This window comes from Nipponia nippon, unplaced genomic scaffold (genome assembly GCF_047370975.1).
Source record: "Nipponia nippon isolate SJK-2023a ecotype South Korea unplaced genomic scaffold, ASM4737097v1 scaffold_9, whole genome shotgun sequence".
NCBI lineage: Eukaryota > Metazoa > Chordata > Aves > Pelecaniformes > Threskiornithidae > Nipponia > Nipponia nippon.
This window is the reverse complement of record NW_028262413.1, coordinates 18,596,532-18,609,777: the sequence shown is the minus strand read 5'-3', so window position 1 is coordinate 18,609,777 and position 13,246 is coordinate 18,596,532. Positions and strand designations below refer to the sequence as shown.

General features: G+C 44.6%; 1 long non-coding RNA gene across 1 annotated transcript in view; it reads left to right on the top strand.

Annotated features, from left to right (window-relative positions):
• LOC148050147 (uncharacterized) overlaps positions 1–6,697 on the top strand; it is a 49,518-nt gene extending 42,821 nt beyond the window's left edge. The window contains exon 6 of the long non-coding RNA XR_015701475.1: positions 2,493–6,697. This is a non-coding gene — a long non-coding RNA (uncharacterized LOC148050147). The remainder of the gene's footprint in view (positions 1–2,492) is intronic.
• Positions 6,698–13,246: the final 6,549 nt, after the last annotated feature.

The following is a 13,246-nucleotide window of genomic DNA, read 5'->3' as shown; positions in this document are numbered from 1 at the left end:
TGTGATTGTTATGTAGATAACTCCAAGGAGAGGCATTTGTCGGTAAAAGACAAAAAAGTGACAAACAAACCAGCCATATAACAAATATAGTTTCTCATGCTGCTTCTGTCTGCTGCAAGAAGGGCATGGCTGTACACATATAAATCACAGCCTCATAAGTATAAAGGAAGACTGTGAAGAAAGCCTAAGCTCATCCAGACTTTCTCCACATGGAAAAGAGTCTGTAGGATGGGGAAAATATTGACTTGCAGGAAACAATAAAATATCCCGGAGAAAATATAGAAGCCAATTGATTTAATGTGTCACCATTTGCAATCTATAAATATCCCTGTGGCAAACTCAAACGATCTCAGTTTATTTGTGACTAGGAAATGGAGACCAAAAGCAGCCTCATATATAAATACAATGGATTTCACAGCCTCACGATTTATTGTCTCTCCTTCAGCAATGCGGGTTACACCACTGAAACCATACTGCAGCCATAATAGGAAAACTGTCCTACTCAGGATTTATGAATTTATAAAGGATATAGTCAGTTTTGTTGTGTGATTCAACAGTAAATCACTACTTACAGATGCCAGAGCATGCATCAGGTGGGAAGGTGCTTGCAGAAGGATGCAACGTGTTTTCCAATGCAGCTGTTAGGCACCGACCAGTAATAAAGGAAAAAACGGTTGAGCTCACGACCTGCCCCAAACCCAGACAAAGTGTTTATTGAAGCACGCCAGTAGCCAGCACTAGAAAGATAAAGCTTCAGAGCAAATATTTGGAGGATTTTTTAATTAGGAAATATATTCTGTAAGGCTTGGATTTAACTTTCTGATTGCCTCACCCTTTCCTCACCTCTTGGCTTACTTTCTGCCTGTGAGTAGATTAGGACAGGTCACAGTTATATGCACATCGCACTTTTCTTTTCCTGCAAATTTAAGTTTCCCGTACTTCATCTCTGTGTTATATAACATACAGTGTTTGATAATGTGCTGCAGCATCTATAAAAGAGTTTTTCCTGTTTCATAATTGAAGCTAGTATATTTGATTTTAAAAGAGGAGGGTGGGACTAGAGGTTTCTGTCCCCAGTCTGATTGTCGCGGGGAGGGTTCCTCTTCCATCCTCTCAGAGGATACGCACGTTGTGAGACGTGGTTCTGAACAGCAGGCACGTTGCTGTGCGTCGAGGCTCAGACTTCAAATGGGGCATAATCAGGCATTTCAGGCCCCTACTTATGCTCCTGAAGAGTTGGCCTGATTTTCAAAAGTACCAAGCAATCGACATCTATTGATTTCATGGGGAACTAGTCAGCCCTCAACACATCAGAAAAATCAGGCTGGTTACTTAGAAACCTGCATATGGTTTCCAAGTCTACACTCCGGGGCTGTTTTTTTTTACATCGCTGGAACTAGCCTCTGTTTTCCTTTGCTGCATATGCTTTTCATATGCTAAGAAGTGCTGTTGCTTATTCTGCAAACACTGACTTTTCTGGTGCACTTGGCCCTCAAAATCTTGTAGATTAATACATTTTGTGTTCTCTAGGTCTGCCTTGGGGAAGAGGAGTTGAGGAGTTTGGTTTTGGTAATCAAACAGCCATTCACCCTCTCTTGTGTTTCTCAGAAGTTCTCCAATTATTTTGCTGAGCTGGAAGTATTTTTTTTTTATCTCAGCTGACAGACACCCTCTGCTATTGACATGATTTATAATCATTAATGTCTACAGGTGACAGTTCCCTTTCCCATTTTGGTACAGTAGGTCCTCTACTTGTTGTCTGTCATCCAACAATCAGCCAAATGTCTGCTCTCCCCTCGCATCCCTGGGGACAGGGCCTGTAGCAATAGGACAAGGGGGAATGGTTTTAAACTAAAAGAGGGTAGATTCAGACTAGATAGAAGGAAGACATTTTTTACGATGAGGGTGGTGAAACACTGCAACAGGTTGCCCAGAGAGGTGGTAGGTGCCCCATCCCAGGAAACATTCAAGGTCATGTTGGACAGGGCTCTGAGCAACCTGATCTAGTTGAAGATGTCCCTGCTCATTGCAGGGGGGTTGGACTAGATGACCCTTAAAGGTCCCTTCCAACCCAAACTATTCCATGATTCTATGATCTCAGGCCAAATAACCCGGGTGCACATGTTAGCCAGAGCACCCACTACTGAGAGGAGCATGTGGGTCACTGCTCTGGGGATGCTGATAGGACTTGAATTGGAACCTTGATCTCGGAGCTTGGGCTCCCCATTGGCATCCCTTTTCTCATGGTGAGGTGCACCAATGCTGTCCATGGGGTGCTGAGGTTGACTGTCTGAAGAGATAAAAGTGATATATCAGCCCCCAAGCACAAAATGGAGAAATGCTGCTAGACATAAAAATGACAGAAGACCTGTAGCTCAAGCTGGCAAACTAAACATAGACCAACAATGTGGTGCATTGTGGCATGTGTCATCCTGGGATGTGCTGTTGGATGTACCCTATCTATGTCACAAAATGTTATTATTTTGTTTCAGTTAAAACTGGTAAGGTCTACGTCTGACTTTGCCTCCAGTTCTGAGCAACGTGGGATGAGAAAGATATGGACAAGTCTGAGGTATTCTGAAAGATGGCAGTAAGAAAGAGGAGACATCAGAAAAAATGATCTGTGAGCAAAAGCAGAGTTTCAGCACAGGAAAGAAAAGTCTCAGCTATGACAGTAGCCATCCCATAAGTGAAGGGACTATTTTCCTCTTGTCTCCTGTCTCTCTCTCTCCGTAAGAGCAAGACAAAAGGATGTAAATTTTGCAGCAAAGAAAATGCAAGGTGGATATTAGGAAGTGTTTCTTGACTGTTGGGGGTTGAGAGTGCAATGTGCTGCATAGACAGGTTGTGAAGATTTTGGAGAACAAGTTAAATGAACAGATTTTGGGATCGCGGGGCATTGTTTGAGTCCTTACAGACTGAGGAAAGTGGCTGCCTCCATCCGGGGAACTGCAGATGCTGGAGGTCCGCTGAGGGCGGCGGCTCCAGTGTGTGGACATGCGGATAATCCTGAGCAGAAAACATCCTGAGGAATGCAGCTCTGGAAGAAGGTCGCTAAAGGAAGAAGGTCAAAAGGGGATGACCCTTCACTTACTGGTGTGACTGGAGTTGTTGATGGCTGTTACAATCGGGTGCTGGTTTCCTTCCATCTGACGGCTGGGAGCGTCCTGCTCTTTTGACTTATATGTGCAAAATAATTCACAGGCTAGAAGGAAGAGGGAGTGTCTGGGGATGCTTGTCTTGCCTCTGCACCGAGGGGGTTCTTAGGTGATCTTGCAAGGCCTTTCCCAGCTCTCCGTTTTTATTTACTCAGCATAGGAGCACTGTCCCTGAAGGCAGCAGAATGCCACTGCAACTAAACTTGGAAAAGACAGCCAGAGCCTTGTAGAAAGCTGTGCAGGTATTCTTTCAAACCAAAGAGCCAAACAGAGCCTTTATTCCCACATTAACTTGGTCCATGTTTTTGTAAGCGTAACAGTGGAACAAGCTCACAAGCAGCCTTCCTAAGGGCTTGTGAGGGGTTAGAAGTCCTGGCCCTCTGGCTTCAGTCTTACAGTTTCCCACACCTCTTGTCAGAGACTGCGGGAAAGAGTGTCTCTTTCGATAAAGCTCGCTATTTCTTCAGCAGCTTCTGGTGCTGCCAGGCAGCAGCGTGGGGCATGCCCAGGAGCAGAGCAGGAGAGGAAGCATTACCAGGTCCTGATTTCTCCAGGGCACCTCAGCTGCTTACAGTCCTCTATGCAAAGCACTAAGCAAAGGTTTTGGGTAGCCAGCATGAGACTAACTTTATGAAAGATGCTATTGATATCATTCTGACACAGGAAGCATGTAAAGAATTAGAAACAGACTCCCCTGAAAGAAGTAAGGCAATGGGATATGTTACGGTATCAAAATGTACTTGACAGGTGGAATGTATAGATCACATACTGAAAGAAACTGTTTGGTGAGTGATACATTTCATATTAAAATATATAAATCATCCTCTTGGAGAAGAATTGGACTCTCTGGGCAAGCAGCTTAGCTACTACATCTGAAATGCTGCCTGTTAAAACAGATATATTCATTTCTGAACCCGATAATCATTGCCTATTTTTTGTATTTGTTCCAGGGTAAAATTCAGAATTAGATATATCATTCACAGCATCTGACAATACTCTGTGTCTGTTACTGGCTTGATTGTGTTATTCCAGTGTTGCAGTGTAGTGAATAGTCCCTAGTTAATCAGTGTATCTATTGATTAATATATATTCCCATTACAGTAAATATATATCATAATAAATTAGATAATATAACCATAATAAACCTGTTATATCCAGTATGTAACATACTAAATCAAAATTAGCAATTACTAATTGAAATTATATCCCCTAGCATAGCATTATATAAATCAAAGCCATTTTCTCTAAAATCCGTGCATCATTCAGAAGATTAATCCTCTGGCAACTGTAAATGTTTTTCTACTACATTCATTTGGCTAAGCTGGATAATGGTAATAGCCTTGAGGTTAAGTACACAATGCAGTATGTTAGAGCTGATGTAGTGGTTATCGCCACATGTATCCTTACTGCTGATCACACTGCACCAGTCACTGACCCGTGGGGATGGTCAGTGCACTGCGCCCACCGTGTCCTGTGAGTTGGACTTCCTTGGCTCTCAGGGTTGAGGGGAGGTTGCCTGTACAACATACTCGGAAGTCTTTTACCCTGTGCACTCAGACACAAAAAATTGGGACTCAAAAAATCCATGCTAATTTGAAAGAAATATTGGTGACTTGGATGCTCCCAAACCCACTGGTGCTTTTCCCTTCCTTGCTTCCCACTTGAAACTTGGAAGACTTGAGAGGGGTGCTTTGGTTTCACTCTCCAAAGTCCCAAAGCACAGATGGGAACATCAATGGGAACTGCTCCCACAGGACAGCGACTGGACAACGCTGCATTGACCCAACAACCTTGCATGGATGACATCAGCCTGAGTGAGGGGATCCTGCCAGGGCGACCAATGGAGTCTATCTTGAGAGAAATGCCTTTTATGAATGATTTTAAAGTGTATTTCTGTAGGGATCATCACTGGCCCATTGACAAGGGTCTTGGAGGAGCTCCACTTTGCAGAGTGTGCAATGGCGAGAAATACTGGTTGCTCTGGGGTGAGGAAAGGATGAGAAAAAGCACGAGGCAGCCTGAGCTACCTTCACTTGCAGCAGCTTCACAAAACGTCCTAACCATGCACAGAAAACCAATTGGAGGTTATACAAACCTCTTGTGCTTACTTTGCATTTTTGAAGTAGAAGACTGGGCATCAGTCCAAACCCATAATCTGCGCGAGGGCATGTCACAACAAATAGGAAAGGGATAATTAGAATTTTATGAAGAGTGGCTCTCTATAATGCTACCTACTGTTTACTTACCAACAATTTTAAATTTAGCAACTGCTGCATTTTAAATAATACAAATTAAAAAAAAATTCTAAGCAGCTCATATTTGCTCTTAGTTGTATTTTTTTTTAAATAACCCTCTTTCCCCAGTGGGACCAATGTGTGTGCACATGTGTGTGTCTGCTCATAAAACAGTACTGAAATGTATGAGAGCACAGGAATGTGGCTTTAGCAGATAATAACTCTTGATTTCATTGTTTCAAGTTGTTTTTTTCCTAAAAGTCAAGGAAAGTCCAGTTCATTCAAGACAATAGCAATGTGAGAACCATTCCTGTGCTTTCTAGCAGTGTGTAAGAAGATGTATCTAAGAGGTAAGTCTAAAAGCAACATAAGATGTAACATTTCTTCATTGTCTTTTATTACAGTTCTGTAACTTAGCTAGCTAGAATGGCTGCTGTCTTTTACCCTAGATAGGACTCTATTTCAGTGGTATCTAACACCTCTACATTGTGTCCAGTGACATAGTAATTTGACATATCTTTAAAAAAAAAAAGAAGCTTTAGGAAGATATTACATTTTACATTATTGATTTGTTGTAACTAATATAGCTGCATGGATATTCTTATCCATGGGCAAATCTGAGAGTATTAATCTACCCACAGCCTAAATTACGCCCACACAGAGATTTATTTTAAAAGTGAACACACAGAATGTAGCTCAGCATTAAGTATTTTTATCATCTTAATAAACCCCCTGAAATCAGCAAAAGCAACATGTACAAGCTAATATTCATCTGATAATTTTTCTCCATAAAATCAGAAATGCAAGAATTTTCAAATTCTTTATTGTTTAGTTACTTTTAACCCAATTCACATAATTCAAGCATCATCTTTTCTGCATAAGCAGTCAAAAACAACCATGTGGCTCATTGCTTTCCCAAGTTTGGGTTCTTTTTGAGCAACTGTATCTCTGGCTGTGCCTCCATCAGCGAGGGCTGTGGTGCCACGGGTGTGGAGGTAAGACTGCAGGTGCTGGGGACCCACATCCACACCATGCACGTTCCTATGGGCCACCTTCCCACGAGCTCTGGTAAGGTCCCAGGGGCCAGCATATCAGGTGCACAGCTCGTGCATTTTCAGGTTTAGCCTGACCCCAAGGGATGCAGCTGTCACACTCCAACACTGCTCTGCAGTGTGCACAGAAGCACAGTAAGTGGAGGGCGATGGGGAGGTTTGCTCCCCTCTGGTAACAACCAAAAGTCTGGCATAGATCCACCCACTGGATGCCACCAGCTTATGGGCCTGCCCATCATAGCTTGAAAGGATATCCAAGAAACAGCAATTTTGATCAATTTTTGCTCTCTGATCACCATTGAGGCTATAGGTGCATAAACAGAGAACCACAAGGCAGGGGCAGGTCAGCCTGTCCTGGGTCCTGCAAGGAAATCACCCCCTCCTCCTGCCTTAACACACCTGGACCTGGGCACGGCTCTCCGCTGCTTATAACATTTGCAGGGCCATGGTTTGAGGGGGAAGGCAGGAAAACCCTGTGTCACAGATGAAAGGACTGTAAATCATGGGGTGAATTATCTCTGAGCACAACTTGACAGGTGTATGAGACAGGTCAGCCTCACTCCCTGCCTGATTTAGCTTCAGGTATTTAAATCCAGGTCTCTCACCTATGAGAACACTGCTCTGAAGAATGTTTGCCCTGCTCTCAGGAAGACTTTCTCTGTGCTTTCTCCCTGCTGTGGTCGCATTATGCTGCCCAGCTCTGGATCATCTGTGTGTACATGCATCTCTTAGCTACCTTGTCGCGCCAGTGTTAAGCCTGGGTGGTTTAAGGAGTTGACTTATGCATATCATGGTAACCCCATTAGACATCATCAGGGTTCAGTCTGTGCATGTAAAAAAACACACGTTGAAATGCCGAGCTACAAGATGCTGCAAAATCTGAAAGTATTGCTTTGTGGTGCTACTGATTAATATTAATATGTGTAATAGGTTTTCATGTTGTGGACAGGGTGAATGGCGAAATGGATTCAGGTCTTTTTATTTTCTTTTCAGCTTGTTATTATCTAGAGAAAAACCACTAATTACTAGAAGCTAATACCTAGTGTGTTACTTACCCTCTTAATTAGTACCCTAATTATTAAGTGCAGTGATAACCACTAGTTAGAACGTATTTGCTTTTTAAGACTTTGTTTATCTGTCTTCCCACTCCCTCTTTTTAATGACACTGACACCAGCAGAGATGCTGGAGAGAGAATACCAATAATTTCCCCTCGGGAAATGAGTCATTTTGAGCCTCCTGAACACTGTTATGATTTTCATTCTGTAGTAAAATGCTTTTCACCTTTGAACTGTTGGCTTGTGTTAGTTTCTGACATTAAAGCACTAACGTTGAAATTGGGAGGATGAACTGAGGGGAGCAGAAAAGGTCACCTCAGCGGCACAAGATCTTGCTCAACGTCTGCCATCTGGGATGCAGAAAGGCGCCTGAACAACATGGCCTTCAGCTGCCTGTCTCCAAATCCTGAAACATTCAGTGAAATACTCCTCATCGTGTCTATCTAAAGTCATGATGTCATTTTGGGATGTTCTTCATTGTGAGATGGATTAAGAACTGGCTGAATGGCAGAGCTCAGAGGCTTGTGATCAGCAGCGCAGAGTCTAGTTGGAGGCCTGTAGCTAGTGGTGTTCCCTGGGGGTCAGTACTGGGTCCAGTCTTGTTCAACTTATTCATTAATGACCTGGATGAAGGCACAGAGCGTACCCTCAGCAAGTTTGCTGATGATACAAAACTGGGAGGAGTGGCTGGTGCACCAGAAGGTTGTGCTGGCATTCCGCGAGACCTGGACAGGCTAGGAAGTTGGGTGGAGAGGAACCTATTGAAGTTCAACAAAGGCAAGTGTAGGGTCCTGAACCTAGGGAGGAATAACCCCATGCACCAGTACAGGTTAGGGGTTGACCTGCTGGAAAGCAGCTCTGCAGAGAAGGACCTGGGAGTCCTGGTGGACAAGTTAACCATGAGCCAGCAATGTGCCCGTCCAGCCAAGAAGACCAATGGTATCCTGGGGTGCATTAGGAAGAGTGTGGCCAGCAGGTCGAGGAAGGTTATCTTCCCCCTCTACTCTGCCCTGGTGAGGCCACATCTGGAGTACTGTGTCCAGTTCTGGGCTCCCCAGTTCAAGAAAGACAAGGAACTACTGGAGAGAGTCCAGCAGAGGGCTATGAAGATGATTAGGGGACTGGAGCACCTCTCTTATGAGGAAAGGCTGAGAGAACTGGAACTGTTTAGCCTGGAGAAGAGGAGACTGAGAGGGGATCTTATCAGTGTTTACAAATATCTTAAGGGCAGGTGTCAGGAGGATGGGGCCAGACTCTTTTCAGTGGTGCCCAGCAACAGGATAAGGGGCAATGGGCACAAACTGAAACACAGGAAGTTCCATCTGAACATGAGGAAAAACTTCTTTACTTCGAGGGTGACAGAGCGCTGGAACAGGCTGCACAGGGAGGTTGTAGAGTCTCCTTCTCTGGAGATATTAAAAAGCCACCTGGATGCGATCCTGTGCGACCTGCTCTAGGTGAACCTGCTTTAGCAGGAGGGTTGGACTAGATGATCTCCAGAGGTCCCTTCCAATCCCAACTATTCTATGATTCTGTGATTCATGTAGCCCCAGTTGATAACCTCCTGCTCTCCATCCTTTGGAGTAGGAGGCTCTGGTATCTGGGTGCTGGATGCTGCGGTCCCATGTGTCTGCATTGAGTCCAGGAGTGCGGCACCCACTGCAAGAGGAGGAGGTGTCTGTTCTGAGTTCATCCATGCTAAAGTGAAATGTCAAGGAACTACATGTAGTTTCTTAATAAAATAGCCATTTAAATAGAAAATTAAGCATAAATACCTGCCAAAAATCCTGTGTTGAGGTGATTGGTATATATGGGCTGCTGCCAGAAGTTGTAATAATACAGCCTTTTTATGGAGTCTTATTAACTCTTTCCAGGGAGCGGCACGTTGTAAGTGACTGAAGCCAGTGATTTAAGATGTGTGGCAGAGGGGAAGAAAGATCTCTTGATTACAGAGCATAGTGTGCGTCTGTGCTTGAGTTGGATATGCTGTAGCACACCAGAAAAAGTACTTTGTTAGCTGTAAAATCTAATGGAAGGAGCAAGACAGCCCTGCTCTTTCTGCCCTTGATTCTTGGCAGTATAGATTACAAAATGCTTAAAGGATGTGGATTAGAAAAGATGTGTTAACTACATGTACAGTTACTGTTTCTGTAGCCTTATTAGTATGCACAGGGCTTCACACTGATTTGACATTGTCTCTGCCCTGAGGAGCTTGAAATCTAAAGGCAAAACCCTGTGACCATCTGAAATCTGAACATTTCAAGGAAGGCTCTGAAAAAAGGATTCATGAGACTGTGAACAAATACATTTTAGTTGACATGTCAAAAGCAGGCAACAGGCAGCGAGGCAGAGGTAAACAACTGGAGTGGAAGAGAAAAATAGTGAAAGAGTCCTAACTGTTGTCAGCTTGATTCCAGCCTTGTTCACCCGGAGAGACTTTACGGCCTCTTTGTAAGTGGAGGTATTTCTGATTTTCACTGATTTAAGTGAGAACATCTTCCATGCTTTTAACCAACACAGCTGCTGCTGGAGTGGTTTTAACCCCTTGGTCCTTTTGCCTTGTTCAATATTTACGGGTGTGCAGGGTCCCTGAAGGAGCAGGTAACAGTGCAACCAGAGGCGGGATGGGCAGGCAGCTGGTAGTGCTTCTCCATGCAGGGCCCGCGTGGAAGAGCCGCAGGGGGTGATCTGTACTCCTGCATGGGAGGCAGCTTCCTGCACCTGAAGCTGGTCCCAGTCTTTCCAGCAAAGCGGTGACCTTCCATAGGCATTTTATCCATTGTGCCTTTCTGGTTGTAGTCCTTTTGGTCTGTCAGCCACAAGCAGCGGCAGCCCCAGTGTGGCCATTTTACAAGAAGGTGCTGCCCACAGTGCCTGTCTCTGATCTGTATAAGTGCTCCAAATGGCTTTTCTTTCTTTCTTCTTATAATTGTGCTTTTCCCCAGCGGAAAATGCCAGCACCCAACGTGCTCCACACCACCACTGGCTTAGTGACCTGCTGCCACGGGTGCCCGTTTGGTGACACACGCCGAATCCCTCCTGTGGTGCAAGTTGCAGAGGTCTCAACAGCAGTTTGCAGGACATTGAGAGCCGCTGCAGGTTTCTTTACATGCATAAGCTGGAGTTGCACAACAGAATTTTGCAAACCAAGATGCTCATCAGTCTCAGGATACGTGCATGCAGGAAAAAAACCCACTGTGCTTGCGCTATTGCTTTGAGCCTGCCAGCCCGTGCGGCAGCTGCGTGTGGACCCTAACCTCAGCACAAGCTGTAGCATCCTGCAAGCCCCTGTGTGTGCTCTGTCTCCGTGCACATGCTGCATCACACAGGCTGCTTGGGCGTTCGTGCCACACATCACCTGTGCGCATATTGTGTAGATGTACCGTCCACTCAGCCAAAGAAAACAGCTACCTCAGGGTAAAGCCAGTATGCACTGGGGGATAAATAAAGCTTTAAGGATGATTATAACATGCCCGATGCTTTCCTGAGAATAGCAGTGATCACAGAAACTGAGTCAGGGTGAGAAGCTAAGGAAGTTTTTTTTGGTCTGTGACCCGGTGGTCTGGAAAACAAAGAAACCCCCCACCTAGTTTGTTAATTAGGCAGAAAATTCTCTAAGGCAGCAAGTAAATGCCCAGGCTGGGATGGAGGCACCCTATCGAGCCGGCACACGGTTCTCCAGCTCTGAGCTCAGCCGCCTGCCCTCTGCAGCGCTCCATGCCCGGCTGAGCCGGCAGCCCTGTCCCGCTTCCCTGGCACAGCCCAGCTGTGTGCATGCGGCTGCTGCACGTTTGTGGGGCGTTCCTGAGCTACGAAGAGCACTCGGTTCGGACTGTAACAGGAGTGCAGGTTATCTGTCACATGATTGAAAAGCCTTTTCTCTTGTCCCATTCTGATTAGACATAAGCTTCATTATTGGCAGTAGAAAATGTTTGGTTTCTTTGAAGGACACTCAGCCCAGAGCGGGGTGGGGAGGTGTTTATCTTTGTGGAAGACCAAATATGATCAGTCCTTTCCAATTCCCCCCTCTTGGCAGTACTGCAAGAGACAACGGGCTTCAAAAGAAGCTCCCTTTTCTGTGCTGGGTTTATAAATGTCTCTATAGCTACACTAATAGCATAGCTTTTTTTCCCCCCAGATCTGTTCTGCCAGAGAGGTGCTGCATCAAGAGATGGAGAGGAAAGAAAACTCTGTTGATGCTTTGGCACGTGCTGTTGAGGCCCCATCCGTTAGGTGAGACCCAGCTCACTTGAGGCTCACAAGGACTCAGCAGAGTGTTTTGTAAGGTCACAAAGTGTCCCACTGCCAGGTAAATGCCACTTGTCCATCTTGCCTGGGAGGCTGGGCTATTATGGTGTCTCCCAGATCATTTTGGTACATCTTTATGTGCTCTTACAGGCTCCTTCAGTCCTGCCTACAGCAGTTAAGCTTTGGCTTTCAGGTCTGTCTTTTTGTATCCATGCAGGTGTTTCTGTGCAGTCATCAGAGGAGCTTTCAGCACAATTTATTTATTATCATGCTCTAATACAAGACTTTCTTAAAACATTATGTACATCGGTATGAAAAAATCTGTGATCACTTAAAATTGAAAAACGCCTGTTGGTGTTAGAGCATTTTAAAGAAGCTAATGATTACTGGGATGGGGGCTAATAGCACAGTGCTTTCTAGTTTTGTATTAATTTTATGCACAAAAATTGTATGCAATTGCAAGATGTTTGCATGCACAGAAGTCCATGTGCTGAAGCTGCCACCCTACGTTTCCCTGGGGTCTCTGTGTGGTATCTCTCTGGGAACATTTTTAGTCACTGTACTGATAAATGGTATGCATGAACATTGGGGATAGAGACTTCTTCCAGGCCTGGTCTGCTCTGAGTGGCCTAAAATGTTGTAATTATTCACAATAATGGCCCATGGACAGGAGAGAGTTTCTCTGTGGGAAGTGCCAGGAAACTCACTTCTGAAAGGTGTGCTGCCCTGTGCATGCAACATCTCCTGGGAAGGAGCCTGTAGTGGTGTGATTGCCGTGCAAAGGTCTCTTGTCCTTGCTGGTGACTGGCAGAACTGAGTTCATAGGTGCTCCGTATGTTGCACTGGGTTTTTTTCCCTCCGAGCCTTAGAAGTGCAAGGAAAGAAAATAATAAAATTGTTACAGCAGCAGGAGTCCAGTTGAACGGGTAATAGCCACACAATGTAACGATATTTGAAAAGGTGGAGGAGAAAATAATCTAAATGTCCTCCTTTTACTGGGAAAATGTATTATTATTTATTAATAATTTTCGTTGTTGAAGGAAAGTGTAAGATACAATCAGAGAGACCGTAAAAAATGAAATATATCAAGTGTTACTTACATTATATTGGAGAAGAGGGAATCACTGGCAGGCAGAACGTTAGTTTATTTAAATACAAAATCAGGTTATTCAGAATTGCATGCTTAGATTGACTTCTGTACAAAAAGGAGTCCGTAATTCTTCCCGCAATAGAAATATGAATTCTGGTGAGCACTGCTAATGGCTCTGTCCTAGCTTGTATTTGTATCCCCAGACCACGCAGGAGTCTGGGGTTAGGGCAATATTCTGCTGCAGCAGTTGAGCAAACCTAGAGCTGAATGAAAGGCAGTTTTCTAAAAGGTTTCCTGTCTCTATAAAGAGAGAGAAAAACCATGAGACAATGCCACCCAGTATCGGATACCGGTGTTGCTGGTATCGGAGTATTAATAGACCGACAGTCTCCTATGACTGATGCCTTA